Below are 21,202 nucleotides of genomic sequence, written 5' to 3'. Positions count from 1 at the left end.
ACGACGGAATGACCATTGTGTTGATAAGCTCCGGAGCGCATTCATTCTCTCTGCAATGTGTTGCTAATTCACTGCTCTTGGCGCCCTTTAGGATTATTTTGTGCTCTCGAAGCCATTCATTCAAAGAGTGCCTTGTTTGACCAATGTAGGTGCGTCCGCATGACAGAGGTGTTTCCTAAACCCCGCTTTTCACACATTTCACATATTTTTTTCCTTTGCTTTTCTTGCATTGATTTCTCTTTGCTCACTGTTGACTTTGGCGCACAGGCTTCTTAATTTGTTGGGTGCGGACATGAGCACTTTTACACCAGCTCTTGCGCCTACCTTTTTGAGACTGTGGGAAATGCCATAAATGTAAGGAATGACCACGTACGGCTTCCTTTCTTCTGATGTGGTTGTGACATATTTTCTGCCTCTAAGTGCTTGCAGAATCCCTTTTGCGACACTGGATAGCAGTCTCGTCGAGTAAACTGCTGCTTTCCGCCGACTGTTCTGGGCGTCAAAATGTCCTCGAACTTCATGTGAGAGGATCTCGTCAATGCGGCTCTCATTGCAACTTTTGCTAAGGACTAGAAGAACTAGGACTAGAAATATCAAGTTAACTCCCAGAAAACAACATTATGCGATTTCTTGCCTTGACGCTAGCCTTTCTAGACGCTCACATATGCTGGCGGTACGGACCACGAAGCTAGAAGGGACTGCTCCCCTACACATCTGCGCACTCCAAGATCATCAAGCGGAGGTAGAAAAAAACAGCAATGAGAGGCGCATTGACGAGATTCTGTGATCATGAGGTTCAAGGCAGTTTTGACACCCAGAACCGTCCGCTGAAAGCAGCAGGTTGCCCGACGAGACTGCTATCCAGTGTCGCAGAAGGGATTCTGCAAGCACCTAGAGGCAGAAAATATGTCACAACCACATCAGAATAAAGGACGCCGTACGCGGTCATTCCTTGCATTAATGGCATTTCCCACAGTCTCAAAAGGGTAAGAGCAAGAGCTGGTGTAAATGTGCTCATGTCAGCACCCAACAAGTTAAAGAGCCTGTGCGCCAAAGTGAACAGCGAGAAAAGAAAAAAAATCAATGCAAGAAAAAACACCTGAAAAACATTTTAAATGTGTGAAAAGCGGGATTTATGAAATACCTCTGTCATGCGGACGCACAAAAATTCGTCAAACAGGGCGCTGTTTGAATAAACAGCTTCTAGAGCACCAAAGATCCCTAAAGGGAGCCGTGAGCAGTGAATTAGCAAAACATTGCAGAGAGCATGAATGCGCTCCGCAGCTTATCAACACAATGATCATCCCATCGTATTTTGATCCACGGACCAGGGAGATTGAAGAAGCCTTCAACATCCGACCAAAGAGCGACATATGCGTCTGCATACCTTCAATAGCGCTTCGTGACAGAGAAATTGATTATCTGCGTGCGATGTTTTAATATTTCACCACGTGTGCATCTTATGCGTTTTTCCTGCTTCTTTCTTTTCCTTCTTATACGAGCGAGATGAATATATTCGACGAACGTGCATTAAAAATCTGGTTGTTATTCAGCGTCGTGTCCCGCCTCTCTCTTTGTCTCGTGCTGCGCTGCACCCGTCAAAAGATCATGCACCAACCAGCCCAAATTTTCACCTTGTTAAAGCACATTTCATGCAAACAGGTAAGTCTGATTAACCTAGCCAGCAAGCATTCAAGCGAGTTGACAGATGTATTACACCACCTGTAACGTAAACATGTGCCTGAAATTTGGCACATATGTGCGCTTGGATGCCTGAAGTCCGCATGAAAAAAAAGAAATAATTTTATTGAGCCAGAGGCGCGAAATCTTGCATTAACCTTTTTTGGCTCCATTGAAATTCGACCGGCCGGGATCGAGCCCGCGGCTTTCGGGCCAGCCGCCGAGCGCCATAAACACTCAGTCACCGCGGCGGCTTCGATGTTTTCTGATAAGTTCGGCTTCATGTTGGGATTTTTATTCAATATCAGGTTCGCTGTGGTTTCCGAGCGATATTAGGATGCGTTTGCCGAATATGGGCGCTGAAAGTATTTCATGCTGAATTTTTTCAGGCACCGCTCAATATTTCAACTAAAAACATATTCTTCCGCCCAGAGAGTGCATTCAGGCTTCCAGAAAGCCAATTCGTTACATTCCCAACAGAAAAGATCAATGGTTAACTTCTTACAAGCAATTATGAAATTGTCTACGAACTGTCAGAATGGTTGAGAAGTGTTGCATAGAAATGATAGGATTCATCAGTAAGCTTCCCATGGCTCATAAAATCACTTTTTGTGTTTCGAAGATGCCCGTGACACAAGAAATTCAGTTAAATGATATTGCAACCAGTGGTAAAATCCTTCTGCACTAAAATGGCACAGGAAGTTTTGTCGTGTTCATTGCTCTATAAAATATTATTTACTGGTTTCGCAAGTAAGGATAAAAAACACCACATCTGTGGCATCAAGGATGCTAAATTCGCCTGAAAGAAAGAAATCACAGCCATATGAAGCACACTCTAAGCAGAAGCTGTGCATTATGGTTTGTACACAGTTTCGTATGAAGTGTCTTAGACGATTTAAATACATTGTTTTGAGTACTTCTATGTGTGTGTGCAGCGTTGATATTTTCTGGCGCAAAGTCAAGGGTTCTTCTTTATTTACATAATTTGGCATTTCTTCTACCATATTGTATGTAGTACCGAAAAACGGAAATATATGTTCTCTCTTTAGACTTCCTTCAAGATTAAAGCACTGAAATTAAAATTAAGTCGAGAGTGTGACGGAATCCCGTCTGGCCGGGGGGATACATTTCAAAACAAAGAGACGCCGACCAGTAAAACGAAAAAATTGTATTGACGTTTCGGCGCCCAGAACGGGGGCCTTGTTCACAATGGAAACACACCAAGAGGGTTCGTCTTTTTAAAAGCTATAGTAATCGCCGTAAAGATCGCGCGTAAATCGGGTTAAGATTGCCCTCGTTACGATTAAGCGTGTGAGCCGTTGTCTGTATCACCAGGGACTCGAGATGAAGCCGTGATGTTGTCAGTTTCTCTTTTTCGATGATTCTTGCTTTTTCCCAATCTATTCTGTGATTTGCCGTCACCGCGTGCTCTGCCAAGGCGTTATTGCGGGTATCTTCTTTCTGCACATCACGAGCATGTTGCTGTAGGCGCTTCTTGTAACTTCCGGTTTCGCCGATGTAAACACCGTTGCAATCTGCACAAGGGATGGCGTAGACAACTCCTGGGAACTTCTCTTTTGGCAACTGATCTTTGACGTTCATCAGTTGTTGTCGCATTTTCTTGACAGGGACATGGGCAACTTGCACGTCATACTCTCGTAATACACGGGCGAGGCACTCACTTGTTTTCGGCACATAAGGAATAGCCGCACGTTTTTTGGGCGGAAGAGGGGCGTCCGGATGACGAGGCCGTGACAGCCGTCGTTCTGTGGACCTGATGAAATGGCTTGGGTAACCACAGCTAGTGAGATCTTTTCGTACCCTTGACGCGTCCGCAGCGGCGTCAGTGGTGTTTGTGCATATCTTCTTGGCCCGCTGCATTAAACTGCTCACAACGGCTCTTTTTTTGGGCGGCAGGATGGACGGAACTGAAATGTAGGTAGCAGCCTGTATGTGTAGCCTTTCTATACACGCTAAACGACAACTTCTGGCCTTTCCTTGAGACGAGGACGTCCAGAAAAGGCAGACTGCCGTCCACCTCTTCTTCCAACGTAAACTGAATGGCGTCTTCCTGGCTGTTCAGGTGTGTCAGAAACTGGCTCACCGCGTCCTTGTGCAGAATGCAAAAGCAGTCGTCGATGTAACGGAAGAAGACCTTGGGGGCAGGGTGAAAGGAGGTTAACGCGCGTCGCTCCAATGACTCCATGGTGAGGTTAGCGGCCGTCACCGAAACAGAAGCACCCATGGGGGTCCCATGGACTTGCTTGTAGTAGTTTCCCCTAAAAACAAAGTAGGTATTGCTCAGGCAGAAAGCAAGCAGCCGGCGCAGGTCCCGTGCTTCTATTGGCGATCTTTCCGGTAGAGAGGCATCGCTATCGAGCGCAGCGGTGCATACGTCGACAGCAAGGTCAGTCGGTACACTCGTGAACAGGGACTTCACGTCGAAAGACACCATCAATTCACTGTCTTCGATCAGGGTGTTGCGGGTCTTCTCAACAAAGTCGTATGAGTTGCGAACGTGGCAAGTCCCATGGCCAACAAGCGGGGAAAGAACACGGTGCAAGAATTTGGAGAGGCTGTGCAGAGGGGAGCGGGTAAAATCCACGATAGGTCGCATTGAAACTCCTGGTTTATGTATCTTTGGCAAGCCATAAAACGCTGGCGCGGAACCATTGTGGCATAGTAACTTGTAGTAGAGCGGTTTTTGGCTCGGCGGGACGAACTGAAATACGTCGGCGAGAAGCTTCTGTAGTTCCCTCTCCAACTTGAGTGTAGGGTCCTTCTTGAGGCGGACGTACGTGTCACCGTCTTCCAGGAGAGACAGTATCTTGCGGTCATAGTCAGACTTGTCCAAAAGGACTGTCGCGTTGCCTTTGTCTGCTGGCAAAATTACAATATCTTTGTTGTCACGGAGGCTCTTCATAGCGGATTGTTCCTCGCGAGACAAAGCAGAACGGGAAGGCCCGCGATGAATGGCGTTGAGAACGCCCACCACCCGTGTGCGGGCCTCTTCGCGGCGAGTGTTCTCAACTTGGCTGATCGCATTTTCCACAGCGCATACCAACTTCTTCCTATTCTGTGCAGCTCCTAGGCTGAAATTCAACCCCAAATTCAGAACAGCCTCTTCAGCTCGGTTGGGCTTATACGATGAAAGGTTATGCACAGCGGGTTTTGAAATCATCGTCTGCCCTCTCTGGTGCTCGGATAGGAGCCTGCCTAACTTATTGTCATGAGCACGCTCACCTTTCTGGCGTTGACGTTCCATCTTCTGATTTGCGTGCAACTGAATGCTGGTGAGGAGATGGAGCGGCAGGTGCAGGACCTGATTGATCGCGGCATTGTCGAACACTCAAAGTCACCCTGGGGAGCACCAGCACTATTGGTGGAAAAGCCAGATGGCTCGTATCGATTGGTAGTGGACTACCGCAGTGGACTTGCCACGTTCGCAACTCATACGACTTTGTTGAGAAGACCCGCAACACCCTAATCGAAGACAGTGAATTGATGGTGTCTTTCGACGTGAAGTCCCTGTTCACGAGTGTACCGACTGACCTTGCTGTCGACGTATGCACCGCTGCGCTCGATAGCGATGCCTCTCTACCGGAAAGATCGCCAATAGAAGCACGGGACCTGCGCCGGCTGCTTGCTTTCTGCCTGAGCAATACCTACTTTGTTTTTAGGGGAAACTACTACAAGCAAGTCCATGGGACCCCCATGGGTGCTTCTGTTTCGGTGACGGCCGCTAACCTCACCATGGAGTCATTGGAGCGACGCGCGTTAACCTCCTTTCACCCTGCCCCCAAGGTCTTCTTCCGTTACATCGACGACTGCTTTTGCATTCTGCACAAGGACGCGGTGAGCCAGTTTCTGACACACCTGAACAGCCAGGAAGACGCCATTCAGTTTACGTTGGAAGAAGAGGTGGACGGCAGTCTGCCTTTTCTGGACGTCCTCGTCTCAAGGAAAGGCCAGAAGTTGTCGTTTAGCGTGTATAGAAAGGCTACACATACAGGCCGCTACCTACATTTCAGTTCCGTCCATCCTGCCGCCCAAAAAAGAGCCGTTGTGAGCAGTTTAATGCAGCGGGCCAAGAAGATATGCACAAACAACACTGACGCCGCTGCGGACGCGTCAAGGGTACGAAAAGATCTCACTAGCTGTGGTTACCCAAGCCATTTCATCAGGTCCACAGAACGACGGCTGTCACGGCCTCGTCATCCGGACGCCCCTCTTCCGCCCAAAAAACGTGCGGCTATTCCTTATGTGCCGAAAACAAGTGAGTGCCTCGCCCGTGTATTACGAGAGTATGACGTGCAAGTTGCCCATGTCCCTGTCAAGAAAATGCGACAACAACTGATGAACGTCAAAGATCAGTTGCCAAAAGAGAAGTTCCCAGGAGTTGTCTACGCCATCCCTTGTGCAGATTGCAACGGTGTTTACATCGGCGAAACCGGAAGTTACAAGAAGCGCCTACAGCAACATGCTCGTGATGTGCAGAAAGAAGATACCCGCAATAACGCCTTGGCAGAGCACGCGGTGACGGCAAATCACAGAATAGATTGGGAAAAAGCAAGAATCATCGAAAAAGAGAAACTGACAACATCACGGCTTCATCTCGAGTCCCTGGTGATACAGACAACGGCTCACACGCTTAATCGTAACGAGGGCAATCTTAACCCGATTTACGCGCGATCTTTACGGCGATTACTATAGCTTTTAAAAAGACGAACCCTCTTGGTGTGCTTCCATTGTGAACAAGGCCCCCGTTCTGGGCGCCGAAACGTCAATACAATTTTTTCGTTTTACTGGTCGGCGTCTCTTTGTTTTGAAATGAAATTAAAATTTAAGCACTGAACGCACAAGTCCAAGCATATTCTCATTCTTCTCAGTGAAGTCAGTTGCCGCATAAAAAAACACAAATGGCGCTGTTATGCTATGTAATATGCCTACTAAGACTGCGTTCCGAGTGCGTCAAAAAAAACGCGCGTTACTCGTTGCGTACCACGTAATTCTTTGTGATGCTAGCAAAATGTGTTCATTACGGGTCGCCTGCATTTTGATGAGGGCCTAGAGCAAAACCATTAAATTGAAGCGAACTACAGAAAGTCGAAATTATTCGGACCTGTTTCACTACGCCGATCTTTCTTTTGCTCCCTCCTTACACATCTTCATTCGCCTGTTGCCTCAGTGCGTACTTCGGGAGCCCACCATGAGGAAAACATTGAGTGTGCTGCTGATTTCCTCCACCTCACAACCAACCACAAGGTGCTGAGTTGGCCATATTCCGCTATTTCTAAGCTTTCTCTCTATTTTTTTTACTCCATTCCACGACGTATGGCAAAAGTGTTGGCTTTGATCAGATTTTATCCCTGTTTCAAGACCGATATGGGCTGGGTGAGTCAAAGGCCCTATTTGTGCCGCCGAGGGTCTGCACAAACTGATGCTGCTGTGGTTTGGCTATGGTGTATGGCGTAAAAAATGATCTAAATGGCGTAGTTTAAAGTCCTAAAGTGAGAAGTCGGCATTGAGGGGCGTCGTATTGGATAGCTTCGGATTAACTTACAACACCTGGGGTGACGACGGAATAAAGTCCTCTCCAATTGCACGGAAAGCACGGTAGCAAAATGCTCTGAATTAACATTTTGCAACACTGAACAATGCTTCATCAATATATGTGAGCTTCTGGCGTCACTTCTCTCTTGATGCCGCATAAAATGCTGCATCTCTTGAACAGCCGACATTGTAAGACACCACGCCAGTTTTTTGTAGCAGAAATAGACACAGCCTGGAGACGCCGGCACCGGCAGTACAATACAGGGCCGTCGGTAGCGGCGTCTCCACACACGCCTTGTAGTTGCACTGCCGTTTCCACCCAACTAAATGTGTCACGCACAGCTGTGATCAGACGACTCTACGCTACATCGTTTCCTTCTGATGTGTGAAGTCGCGCATTAGGTCTTTCTGAGGCTGCCAAAAAACGGAAAGATAGAGTAATGGTTCGGGAAAGCTACACCAAGCCACAGGCGACAGAGCAATGTTTCCTCACGTCGTGGTAGACCGGATGGAAGACGGAGCTTCACATCTGGGTAAGTACGCTCCAGGCAACAACTTTTTTTTTAGAGGAAAAAACCTTTATTGGCTCACACTCGCGGTGTCCGTCCGTCCGTCCGTCCGTCCGTCCGTGACACTCTTCAAATCAATAAGAAAAAATATCTGTGGACACAATAGGATTCGAACCGCCATCCTTCCGTTCCACAGGCGAGCGTGCTAACGACTACGCTACTTCTTTTTTTTCTTTATTGCCGATTCTTACATGCTAAAACAAAAGTATAAATAATAAAAACAGCAGCAGCCTACTTGGCTGACCCGGGAGAGGTTAAAATCGTCTCAAGACACCTAAGTCGTCCAGAACAGAGGTCCATTCGGGTGGTTCAGCTTGCGCACGCTACACTTCTCTCAGGCTCACAACACTTTCAATAAAGTTTTCTCGCACCGAACGGACATAACATCGGCATATCGCACTTGCATTCGTGTCCTCCAAAGGCTGTCGAGGCCCAAGAGCATGATTAAATCATATGCCACTTTTCCTTCGTTTGTGATCGGCAAAATCTGATGCCGTATGGATGCAGGGGAAAACCTTTTTTCACGGTTCGTTGGAGGACATCCCATTGAAAAATTGGGTCCCAACATTCACGAAACACGTGCTCCACCGTTCCAGGCTTTTTGCAAAGCAGGCAGTTTGTCGTCCATGGGACGAAAATCCCCTTTTCATGCAGCCACGTATTAACAGGAAGTGTATTACAATGTAAATTAAAGAAGAATGTTTTTACGGTTGGTTTAACCGGCATTCTTTTAATTCGTTTCAAGACGTCTTGTCCTGCGCCTCCACTGTGCGGTAAACGATAAATGGAAATCGGCAGCATTGTTTCCACAAGATTCTTATACAACTCTTTTTTGGAAACATTACACAAGTACTCAAGTGAAAAACGCGCGTACAGTAGTCGAAAAGAAAGTACAACTTCTCGCATGTATCCATTGACAGCACCGCACATACCTTCAGAGCATGAGACGACGATTTCTGGGAGGAGTCGCTGCAACCTTACTTGGATAACAGTCCGCAGAAAAGGATCCCTTTGATCTCGGAGAACGATAAAACGCGACACAACTTGGCGCAAGAATAGGTGCACGAGGCCGAGCCCTCCTCGTTTAACCGAAAGAAACAAATTGGTACGGCTAGTTCTCTCCCAGCTTGACGCCCAAATAAACACAGCAAACACGCGATGCATCTTTTGAATGCTGGCCCGACTCGCACACAGAACATTCATCATGTGCCATATTTTCGAAACAAGGAAAAGGTTGCAGATGGAAGCGCGTGAAAACATTGATAACTGCCTCCCTTGCCATGCATCTGCTTTCTCCCTCGCCCTTGAACATTGCTCGTTCCAACTTACACTTGGGTCTCGATAACAGTTAAGATATTGCGTTGGCAGGCAAGACCATCGCAGCCGGGAGAAGTGATCAGACCTCGTCCAGAGCTCTTGTCCCAGTTTACCATACACCCCGTTTGCTTACAAAATTTATCAACGATACTGATCACTTCAGTAATACTGTCTCGATTGGAACAGAAGACTGCGATATCGTCCGCGTAAGCGACGATTTTGGCATGTGCCGACTGCAATCGAAAGCCTGAGATACACTTTTGGCAGTAGCTAAACATAGTGGCTCTAGGTATGCCGCAAACAAAAGGGGCGACAGCGGGCATCCCTGCCTTACTGATGAAAGCACTGCCAGCCTATCTGTGAGGTCACCATTTAGAATAATGCGTGTGGTACAGTTTGTATATGCGATTCTGACGCCTTCTAAGATAATGCGGCCAACGTTCTCGTGCTCTAGTATGTGAAAAAGTACATCATGTGACACTCGATCAAATGCTTTTGCCAAATCCAGCTGCATCATAGCAATGCGGTCCCCCAACGCATCACAGCATTACAATACAGTACGTGCGACGTGTACATTCGTGGAAATGCTGCGTCCTTTAATTCCACAAGTCTGGTGCGGTCCAACCAATTTTGTTATTACGCTCTGGAATCTCATAGCAAGGACCTTGAATATTTTGTAGTCAGAGTTGGTGAGACTTATCGGGCGATAGGACCCCACAAACAAACGCTTCTTTGGGTCATCTGATTTTAGTATCAACACAATGTGCGATGTGGTGAATGACAGCGGTACTTGCTCACGTTCATGCGCCTCATCCAGCACTCTTAGCAGTAACTGAGCGACTACGGGCTTAAATTTTTTGTAAAACTCGGCGCCCAGCCCATCAGGTCCTGGAGCTTTACCGGTCTGTAAGTCGTCAATTGCAGATTCTGTTTCATTCTCAGTTATGGGTACCTCAAGGCTCTCCTTTACATCATCCTCAAGTCTTGGCATGAACGACAAAAAGTCTGAAGAGAAAGCATCACCAATCTCTCTTACTTGGCCTAGAAGGTCGTTGAAGCACTTTTGAAATGACTGCTGGATTACATTGGCATCACATGAAATTTCAGCACCATTTCTTTTCTGCCCGATTTCTTTCTGTATAGCGTACCGCTTTTCATCTGTTAATGATCGCTTTGTCGGCGTTTCACCGGCCCACAGTTTTTGTGCCCTTGCGCGTATAAGTACTGCATTATACCTTTCACTGTCAAGTCTTTTAAGCTGGATTTTCACATCCCTTATATTTATTGCATATCTCCCGGGCTCGGAGCTTTCCATGCTTAATAAAAACTGCAGTTGCTCGCGCGCTGCTTTTTCTTCTTGTTTTTCTTTGTGTCGGTTGGAGCAACTCTTTTCTATGGCTTTACTTTTTAGCCACTCTTTGAAGTCTTCCCGCTGAACGGCAAAAAGACTGGGCTGCTCCTCGAGCAGCCTCTGCATTTCATTTACGATGGCTTTTAAAAATCCCTCATCCTCCAACTGTTTGGCACTGAATTTCCAGAGATTCCAGTTGAAGCGCGAACACCTTTCTTTCATACCGAAACTTACTATCACAAGACAGTGATCACTAAACGCCAAAGGTTCAACTTTGTAACATGTGCAAAGGGGCACAAGTTCAACAGATGCATAAATTCTATCCAATCTGGCATGGCTGTTACGTTGAAAGTGTGTGTATAGCGGTCTATTACCGCAGGTAAATATGCTGCCAATATCCTCTAAGCTGTTGCCATTAACCGAAGCGTTTAATAATTGTGCACTCCTATCACGCACAGGCGGACGCTTCACTCGATCGGCAGCGGCACACACACAGTTGAAATTGCCCAAAAGCAACAGCGCTTTATCACAAACAATGTAAGATTCCAATCTGTTAAAAAATTCTTGAGTTCCGAGTGAGCGTTCGGTGAATACACGCATATAATGCGCCAGTATAACTTCGAAAAAGAAAAGTCAACTACAAGAAGGCGTCCACTTGGACAAGAAAAAATCGACTCCACACTGATGCCAAATTATTGCGCAGAAAAAGGGCGCACCCACCCGAGGTGCCAACAGAATGGCAAACACAGACATTAAAGAACGCACTAAAGGTGGTCACCATACGCCCAGTAAACTCCTCACTTTCAATCTTCGTCTCCTGTACACCTACAATGTCCAGCGCATTGTCAGCAAGAAGACGATTAAGTTGGCATTGGCGCCTACGAGCACCAAGACCCCTCACATTCAATGTTGCTATGCGCAAAGCTGTGTCAAGTTTCATCGCCATGCGTGAGGAATAGCTGACATATGATGTACAGTGCCCACCATAACAGACGAAACACTTCTACACTCACAGTGTGCTCTGTGCGGCGTCGCCAATACATTAGTCTGTTTGCAGGCACCGGTAAAACCGCTAGGCAGTCCTCCGCCGGCCGTTCCAGACCTTGGCACTACCTCTGCTTGGTGCTTCCAACCACAACCACGGAAAACAGAAACACACTTACACAAACATTGCTGCGCTAGGGAGGCGGCTTCCCCGCCTGCTGTGTCTCGGCCGCAAAGTTGGGCCGTGGTTTCAAAGACGAGCGCCGAATTCCCGGGGATTTCTACTGTGGCTCGTCAGCGCCAGCGCCTACCTGTGGCTTTTCACCGACGCTTCCCTCGTGGGAGCGCTTCCCAGCTATGAGGCCGGCAGCCTCCTGGCTGGAATTCATGGCCTCGATGTTGTCCGGTCCTACGTTATCAGGATTTTCAGCAACAGCTCCCGTCGCTTCCTTCTGCATGCTCACGGGTTCCGTTGGAAGGTCACGCTGCACTGGTACGTCCGCCGCAACTGCGGTGGACGTCGTCGCTCCTTGCTTCGTCAGGCGCGTCAACGTAGGTCCATCCCGTGTCGCTGGCTGCCCAGTTTCACGGGCCGCGTCCTCCGCGTCCGCCTCGTCCATTAGCAGCTCAGCCGTGTCTTCACTGGTCCCGGGGCCAGCAATGCTCGCATAAGTGCGGGCACATTGGCCGTCTTCGTGGCCGAACCGTCGGCAGGCTCCGCAACGTGGGACTCGACACTCTTTTCGGATGTGGCCCGTATTGCGACAGCGTTGGCATAACGGGGGCCGGCCTGTACGACGACCAGCGCCAACTCACCGCTAACGTTCAGCTAGTGGGGCAAGTCGTCAAGCTTAACTCCGGCTTTCAATTTCAGTGTGACGAGCCTCGTTGTCGAGCCCTTTTCTAGCACACCCCGCACTCGCCAACGCTCTCGAGCGATTTCCGCGACTTCCCCGTACGGCGCAAAGGCAGCACGTACGTCTTCGTCCGGTACGTTGTGCAGCAGCCAGTGCAGCTTCAGTCGCACATCCTGATTGGTCGGGTCAATAACCAGGCAGCGGCTTTCTTTCGCAAGCATTTCACCGACGCTTAACATCTTCGTTACGGCTTCGGAATCCTTGAGAGTGATTACCCAGACGTGGCTCATCCGATACGCCCCCAGGGCGATAACATCGGGGAGCAGCGCTTGCTGAGCTAGGGCATCCCGGAAATCCTCGACCCGGTACGGGCGGGCCCTGATATCGGCGTGCAAAAAAACTGTATTTACAACGGAACGCCCTGTAGGCAATCCTGGCAGAACAACCTGGTAAGCATTTTCCTCATCAGTAAACCTGTTACCGCGGCCAGACATGGCCGCTGAAGCCGCTCTTACGGAGCCCGTCATGACACGTCCGTCACGCTCGGTGGCCGGAAGTAGAATCCCCGACTACGCTACTTCCTGCCAGCGCATATGTAGTTCTCCTCGTCTAGGACGCTGGAGAGTGTTTGCGGAAAGGCGTTGAATCAGACGGATGCCTCTCGAACGCCCTCTAGTGTCTCCAGCATTTAAAATTCACAAACAATTGTGTACTTAACATCTTTACCACACATCAGTCACACAACCACCAACACCGCGCTAAAGGTTTTCGCCTCACCACATTTCAGGTCAACAAAGTGCCCCCCCCCCCCCCCCTGAATTTTCTTGTTCATCTTTAAGGTTTTTACCACCCTGACTTTTTTTCCCCAATTTCCTTCTGTGCGCAGAACTTTTTCTCTTGCATGCTTCAAGCTCTATAACGTACGACCAACCCCGCACACCGAAATGCTACGCCAGAATACGAAGCAGAAAACAGAGAAACCAAGAAGTACCGGGAAGAAAACAAACAAACGAAGCGGATGGAGCCGTTGCGGTTCACTTCTTTATCGTGCTTTCTATCTCTAGGACGTCACAAACATGTCCAAGGAGCGACCATCACCCAAACAAGACGACAATGTCTCAAGCGTGTATCTAGGCCATCCCGCTAGCCCTCCAAGTACCGGTATCAATGCCGAAGACGCGGCTACTGACTTCACCGCGGGTCACATTCAGCTCTCGGGCAAGGGGCTGACGACTGTCACAGGGGCAACGAACACTCCGCCCCCTGTGCGACGTTGTCATCTTCAGGGCGGATGCAGCACGCCGAGATCTTCGAGCTTCGCGTCGGCTTTGTCTAAGCGTGTGGAAGAGTCGGCACTTATGGAGACAGCAGGCATCAAGGTCGAGACCCATCGATGCCGCAAGAAGAAGCATAGATACAACGCGCGCACTGCGACATAGCCGAGGACTATCCTCCCAGCGGGTGCAACGGGAAATTATCTGGTTCCAGTTAGTCTCGCAATAAACACAAACCTACCGAAATGGTGGTTTGAAAGGGCGGCATACCGTTTCAATTCCCTTCTTCTAGACATTTATTTCTCCACTGGGAAATAAAACCGCATCACCTACTCATTGTGTACTGGTCGCCAGGTGAGGGCGTATTTTCGAAGCACTTCTCGATTTTATTCCCATTCCAGCCCGGTTATTATTTTCATCATGTTGCTGAAAGATTCCGTTTTGAAGGATAGGGTACGCTGCTACTTAATCCTCATCCGATCTGGGTCTGTTAGTTAGAGCTGTTTTCTAACAATATTCTGAACAAAGGACAATATTAATTGCTATTACATTCGAATAACATATCGATTACTTTTTAAAACTATTCAAAATTGCAATTTGAAATGTGTGCTTCCTCTTCACCCATTATTGGCAACAGAAACAAGCAACAAAAAAAAATTGCAGACGGTCGAGGGAAACGTTATTTTCGCGTTTTATTGGCAACCTGGCGACTGCAGCAAAATTAGAAAACAGCAATCTCAATCTTATGGGCACCACCACAAGAATCGCTTAAAGTTCTCGCGCACCAGCTGCTCGGAGTTGACTGTTGTCTTGTTCAACTTTAAACGCATTCATGATAGCTGTAGCCCTATCTATTAAGCACACCTATTCACATCCTGAGCACCATCCAGAATTCGGTGCTGTCGTGCCAGTATCGTCATGGCTAGTAAAATCAACGATATTGTTTGTTTGCTTTTCTAAGCTTGAACTAGATTACACGCGTATTGTGCAAAGCAATTAAATAACCTTTCTAATATAAAAGCTCCAGTTTAAGGTATGACAGACAAGTACAACCCTGAAAGACCTCGTCCAAGTTTATTTTGGTAATGGCGGTGTATTTTCGAAAAACCGCGTGCAGTACGTAGTACAGCGCCGCGGCCGTCACTTGAAAAGTATTGCCTCCGAGGCGGGGGGGAGTGCTGAATAGGATAGGGGTGCTTGCGCCGGCAGGCGCAGCCGATTTCGCGACAGTTTTCGACTGCGCTTCGTGCCGCGGCGATATGAAGTCCGATGTGTTATTGCGCAGAGATTCTAATGAAACCGATGGAGTCGCGCACTTGTGTGAAGCGCAATGAAGCGCAGCGAAGTTACACGCATTATCTTGGCAGTTATAATAGCGAATTGGGAGTTAGATCTGCTGAGAAAGTGTGGCAATGCCGCTAATGACTGTTATACTGAAAAAGGTGAATCTGAATAACCTAACTCTGTGCCGGCCATACACTCTTCGGATTTGCAGTTTGATTATGTCATTCTGCTCTCAGCTGAAACAAAGAAGAGAAACGGAAGACTGAAAGCATTTACAGGTGTCATAACTACCGCAGGTGCAAAAATAGAGTCACGCGGTACCGAAAGTGGTAGTTACTAATTTCCGAAAGAAATACTTCTTAATCGTTGTGCCAAACCTAATCCCGGCACAATTTTTTACTTCACATGCATCGAAGCGCATTCGATCCGATCGAGAGTCAAAGCAGCGAATTCGTGATGAGCAGCAGAACAATGCAGCGGCCGATTGCGACTTGTTTTTCTCTATGTAGTAAACACTACAAAGCCTATAGCGCCTTTTTTTTTTCGAAGTTGTTAACCGGAAAGCGTGTTGCGTACTGCGTTTCCACATCATCGGCCGAATCGCAGTACTGGCCCGCGGGCCTCACGCCAAGGGACCATGCAGCAGCACTGGAGTTGCGCGATTTACGCCCACTGCAGCCTTGCTGCAGATGTAGTGGCATGCCGTTATGTTGTATGCGGTCCGTCAGGCAAATGCATTTATGGGACTACCTGAGGCGAGCCCTCTACGCTGCATACCAACACAGTACGCAGAAAATATTGTAGGACGAGCCCTGCGGTTGAACTCTTAGGTTCTTGTATATTCCTCATAACTACAACGTATACTACAAGTTCTCACTTCCTTCGTTCTGATGAGTGTTCTGTACATGAGTGTCGTTTGACAGCACGCTTGGTGCAGACAACGATCCATCGCCGCCTGCCTTCTGCCTCTGGAGACAGATGTGGCCTAGGCGTTGCGCTAACCGTCATGGACGCCGTTGAGATCAACTGATCTTCAGAGCGGCCGATCATACCACCACCACCAATAAGATGTCTGTTCTGGTACTGCCTGCAGAGCGCCTGGCAGCGGCGTGCCCTCTCTGGAACGCGGAAGGCGGAGGCAGAGTATGTCGATAACGGAGGAATGTAACTCGGTCCATCTGCGGCGACTGCTGCAAGACGCGCCTCCCAATGAGGAGGTCATCGATGAGGCCGCGAGCCTAGAGCGGCGGACTGGAAAGGTGATTTAGTCGAAAAACGAGTATGTGTGGAAAAATAAAAACAGCGCTCCAGAACTGCGCAAATATGAAGTCGCCCTCATAATCTCTATCGCAAAATATATTGAAATAAAAAAAAATGTGGGTGATTTACCACGGTCAGGGCAAATGCGAATTAACTGCGCTATCACTTCAATCGGTTTCATCAAGCATGCTTCAAAGATCGGCGAAATCTAACTTCAGCTCTTCTTAAGGTGGTGACGTGATATCATTATTTCTTAATGCCTATATATACGGATTTGGATATTCTCTACTTTAAATTAATAGATCGCTGGGAGTCCTCACAGAAGCCTTGGCGCTGTGGCGCAGCGATTAAACGATGAGGCACTGCCCTTCGATGGCAGGTGCTGCCACCGGGGGGGCTCCTGAAACTCAGGTTGTTTTTCCCGTCACGAAGGTCACGGTGAGAGGTTTCGAACAAATATATGTGAAATCTGATATTGGAGGTTTTAGAGCTCGCGCAATAAAATACGTGCAGAGCTGTCGCCGAACCTGGCGTTACATAGCGGCAAGCGTCCTATGAAGGCCGCTTTTCCACTAAAGGAAGAAAGAAATAAAGAAAGAAAGAAAGAAAGGAAGAAAGAAAGAAATAAAGAAATAAAGAAAGAAAGAAAGAAAGAAAGAAAGGAAGGAAGGAAGGAAGGAAGGAAGGAAGGAAGGAAGGAAGGAAGGAAGGAAGGAAGGAAGGAAGGAAGGAAGGAAGGAAGGAAGGAAGGAAGGAAGGAAGGAAGGAAGGAAGGAAGGAAGGAAGGAAGGAAGGAAGGAAGGAAGGAAGGAAGGAAGGAATATTGTGTCGCTCGACGTAAGTTGGGCCTCATAGAGCCCAAGGACAGAATCCGGGCTAATCTAAGCAACTGAACTTCTGGGTGGTCAAATTCAAGCCGTTTACTGGTAGACTCAGAGGCATTTCATTCAGGCATGTTTCAGGGAAAACGCTTGTCATCTTGTCAGTCTTGAAACGCTATTTATGGAGGCGTGTCCAAGCAGACTAAAAAATATCGTTATCCATCGCGTAATTTTGTGCAGGTTCCTTCTCGTTAGCAGCGCTAAGTTGCATCATCACCGAGATAAGTGCACCTTTTCAGGAGCTCCACCATTTGAACGCATCAAAGCTTCACTGCGAGAAGGATGTGGTTAGACGCTGAAGATTTCTTAAAATTGCAACCTCAGAGGGCTGATTACCCATTTCACGGCTGCCGCTGCGCCACAGGAATCCACATGAATGTGTGCCGCCTGGGGCTGTACTTGTTGGTTAAGATTCCTTTTCTGCGTCGGCCACCATTGTTACAACATTGCGTCAAAAGTTGACAAGTAGCCAAGTGTGATCCCGATTCATATTGGGTCTGTACTTCGAATATTCATTTTTAAATTTTGTTCCGGCAGCGTGTGATGATGCGTGAAAAGCAATTGTGAAGTATTCTGCATCACACATCTCACGAAAACGCGGATCGGACGTGTCGACATGATGCTGGCTGTAGCTGCAAACCCAATCGGGAATAATCTCGTCTATGCCTTCAACATGCAGGTAACGTATTTCAGCATGGTGCCTATGTATGTGGGCTACTCAAAGTATTGCCGAGGGACCGAAATCATCTCTCCGCTATCGTTTGTTTGAAAAGAAACTTCTCCTCTCGTATCTATGACTCATACCTTTTACGCACTTGGCCATGTTCGCAATCAGATGCGCGTCCATAGTTTTCATCGAACTCACGGACGCAGCAATTTCTTCCAGCCCCCCAAAAATCCCCAGAACTGTTTGTTAATCTGTAACTGTTGTCACTTATTACAGCTGCATGGGCACGAGCCACTTGCTTATTTGGCTCCACAATCCCCGCTGTGTCGAGAATAAGCAATTTGTTGCCCTTTGGCAGTGACAGTTCGCTCAGCGCCTACATAGATTTGTTATATGTGCAGGTGGCTATTTGCTTCAGTGCAGTCTCCAAGTGCTTGTGATTCCTGACAAAACACACTATACAACGCTGCAAAAGGTGGCCAAAAACTCCAATTGGCAGCATCTCTTGTCCTAGTCAGACTGGAAGCGAGCTTTCGGAAACATTCTTTAGATATACATGTTCTTTGGCTCGCTCGAAACGTTTCTTAAATATCCTGTGTCTTGATTACTCAGTTCTGTTCTTTAACTGTGAGAATCAATACTGGTTGGAGCATTTCTGTTCTTCGCCTGAAGCATGAAAGGTAGCTCGTCCAAACTTTTCAGTTGATTTCCTCTATTTTACTGGCTGTATGAGGCAACGTAGCGAGTCTCTCGCAGCAAGTCTGGCGTTCCATTTCGATTTCAACAGTATTACATCTGCATTCCTTGGCGAAGGACTCAAGTTTGTTGCACAGGGGGGATTTGCATTTCTGGGCGAAAATAAGCATTTGCCTCTTAAGTCTAATTTTGCGCTGCGGTTTTCGCTTCTCTGAGTCTCAGTCGCAATTCGGCGGTCAGTTCTTGATGCTTACCAATGCAAAGCCGCGTCAGACGTAGGCGAACATTAGTCGCTTTGTGTATGCTTTTTTACTGTAAAAGCGCTAGCTTCACAGCTCTCCAATTCTAGTCTTCGCAGTTGTAGTGGACACTCACACGGCGTCTAGATGCGTAAATTTGGCTTCGAGCTGGTCTACAGGTAGTTGTCGGCTGACAATGTATATCATGGTGTATTTTGTTCTTGCGGCTCCCCGCGTGCGCGCGACGATAGATGAGGATCATGTAGCTACTTTGGAAAGATAGAAAGAAGACGGAATGTACCATAAGGTTTTACGTATTTCCAACGCCTTGCGATTTAAAACATTGCATGTGAACTCGTAGATATCGTAGAGCTTTAATGCACTCACAGATGTTTTTGGCAGATGGCAGATGTTTCACGTCGTTTAAGCCTAGCACGTGGTCTTGCATCAGCGCCATCTGGTTTTCGTACTTCCAGTTGAATAGGTCGAAAGCATCAGAGTAAAATTGAGCTGTGCCGGGAGCCCTGCAGTCCCAATATGGCGACCGCAGCTTCTTCGGACAAAAACAACAAATATTTAAAGCGACCGGCTCAAGAAAATTCAGATTTATTGATGGCTCCTTCAAATTACTTCTTGACTGGATGATGCTTTTTCTCCGACCCTGTAGTCTTCATAGTGCCGGTTTTCGAATTTTTGGAACTTCCAATCCGATTCTGGATTATTGAGGAAGCACGCCAGGCAGCCGTAGGCAAGGTCGGCCTGGTATCTTTGTGGTTATCTTGCGAAGACAAAATTTCGTCATGCCCTAGAGGCGTCCCAGGAAGGTAGCGATTCATCTCACGTTTTTAAAAATAATGTTAAATTCTATCCCGTCTTTTTCTGCTACTTTACGCACGATGGCCATAATAACCTCGTTTACATGCATCTGGAGACTTTGCATACATTCGGTGCGGCAGGTCAGCTATGCGATATTGGGCGCTCCTTCACAGATCAAGATCTCAGGGGGACCTTTCTGACCATGCTTGTCACTTCAGCTCAGGTAATTTTCGCCTTTGTGTGTAGCACTACAATGAGCGCAGCTTTGAGTCCCGATAATCGTGGAGACGGTTAATGGGCCTGAAAGTTTGTTGCAGCCAATTTTTGTATTGCACCTCTCCCCCTATTCTTTCTAACTGTCCCCTTTTTCATTTCATTTCTTCATTCTGCCTGCTATCCATAATTTCCGCTGTCCAAACTCAGGTGCTTCCGTAGTTGTGGCAGATGCCGGGGCTAGCAAAATTTTTTCCTTCCTTTTTATTATTATTTTTAATAAACCACTTACTACTACTTGCTGCGAGCAGCCTCGCTAATAAGTACAGCTTTCTCGGGCAAAAAGTTTGAAAAGTGTGAAATTGTAAGACACTGTTATAGAAATATTGAAGGCAATGGTCCATTATTTTTATATGTAGCAAAATCTTTCTTTTAAAGTGTTTCCATAGATCGCATCGAATAGTTAACACTGCCATAGAAAACCAACGGGGAAAGCTTTGGACCACAGCAAAAACGTGAATAGAAAAAGAAAACCAAGACCGTCGGGTGATCGGCGGATATATTGATTGTTATAGTGAAATTTCACATTATATAAAAAAATTACGTTCATAAACGGTTTCTCAGTCAAAAATGCTTTTGTACAGAATTGCTGGGTATGAAAGGCGTTGGTAGTTGTCGACTTCATACTGACCGAATTTTAGTTTCAATAAATGCAGAGAAGGGCACAAAAATAACGTCTTGTCCGAGCAATTTCGACCATTCAGCCCAGCCACGTTCTTGTTCATGCCTTTTTTACTCTCCCCGCGCTACTTGCGGTTCGTCCTTTATAGGGACACTCAAGACAACTACGTCCATTTACTGTTCCTAGCATAGCCTCTGGGATCCGTGCAAAAAATCGGTGTCGACGCACGCATTTTAGATGTGCAATCGGCCAGTAATGGTGACATCGGCATTTCTGAAGTTTACTCAAGCAAAGCCAGAGATACGCTCTTTACCATTTTAGTACCCAAGGGTGCAGCCAGAGTTTTGCCCCACCTACTGAGACCTGGCTCCCACAAAGGGCTAGCGGAGCTTGGAAACGGCTATGAGTGAGTACCTGTTCTCGGTGCTTGTAAAGATATGCGGGGTATCATACAACCTGCCCACACACGTGATTTTCTTGCAGCTCTTGCTCTTTGGTGCCTGTGTAGGTTGTGCGCGCAATGCTTTTTGGACAAATCCGGATTTCTGGCAGCGTGCTTTAAACTCACTCACTCCATGTAATGAAAGTGGATCTCCTCGTTCTCTCCATTCCCCTCCGCCAGCACAGCACACACGCAGGCGAAGTCGCCGCCTAGTCTGAACAAACCGACTGAAAAGGCCACAGCGGCACGCAGCGAACATGGCTTCTGAACTCTGTCACCTCAGAAAAATGGAAAAATACATGATGGAAAAAGCTGAAGTTCCTTCTTCCGCTTCCGTCTTGTAGCATTTAGCACAACACTTGAGAAAGGAAGGCCGCTTTACTGTAGCAAAATTCCTACCATGAAAGACGCGACAACAAAGACGCTTAATTTACAGC

At 47.4% G+C, this 21,202-nt stretch overlaps 1 pseudogene; it reads right to left on the bottom strand.

The window, feature by feature from the left end:
* Positions 1 to 11,735: 11,735 nt before the first annotated feature.
* LOC144124577 (uncharacterized) lies at positions 11,736 to 12,838 on the bottom strand (annotated as a pseudogene).
* Positions 12,839 to 21,202: the final 8,364 nt, after the last annotated feature.

This window comes from Amblyomma americanum, chromosome 1, assembly GCF_052857255.1.
Source record: "Amblyomma americanum isolate KBUSLIRL-KWMA chromosome 1, ASM5285725v1, whole genome shotgun sequence".
In the NCBI taxonomy this organism is placed as follows: Eukaryota; Metazoa; Arthropoda; class Arachnida; order Ixodida; family Ixodidae; genus Amblyomma; species Amblyomma americanum.
Note: the sequence above shows the minus strand (reverse complement) of the source record. Positions and strands in the feature narration are given on the sequence as shown.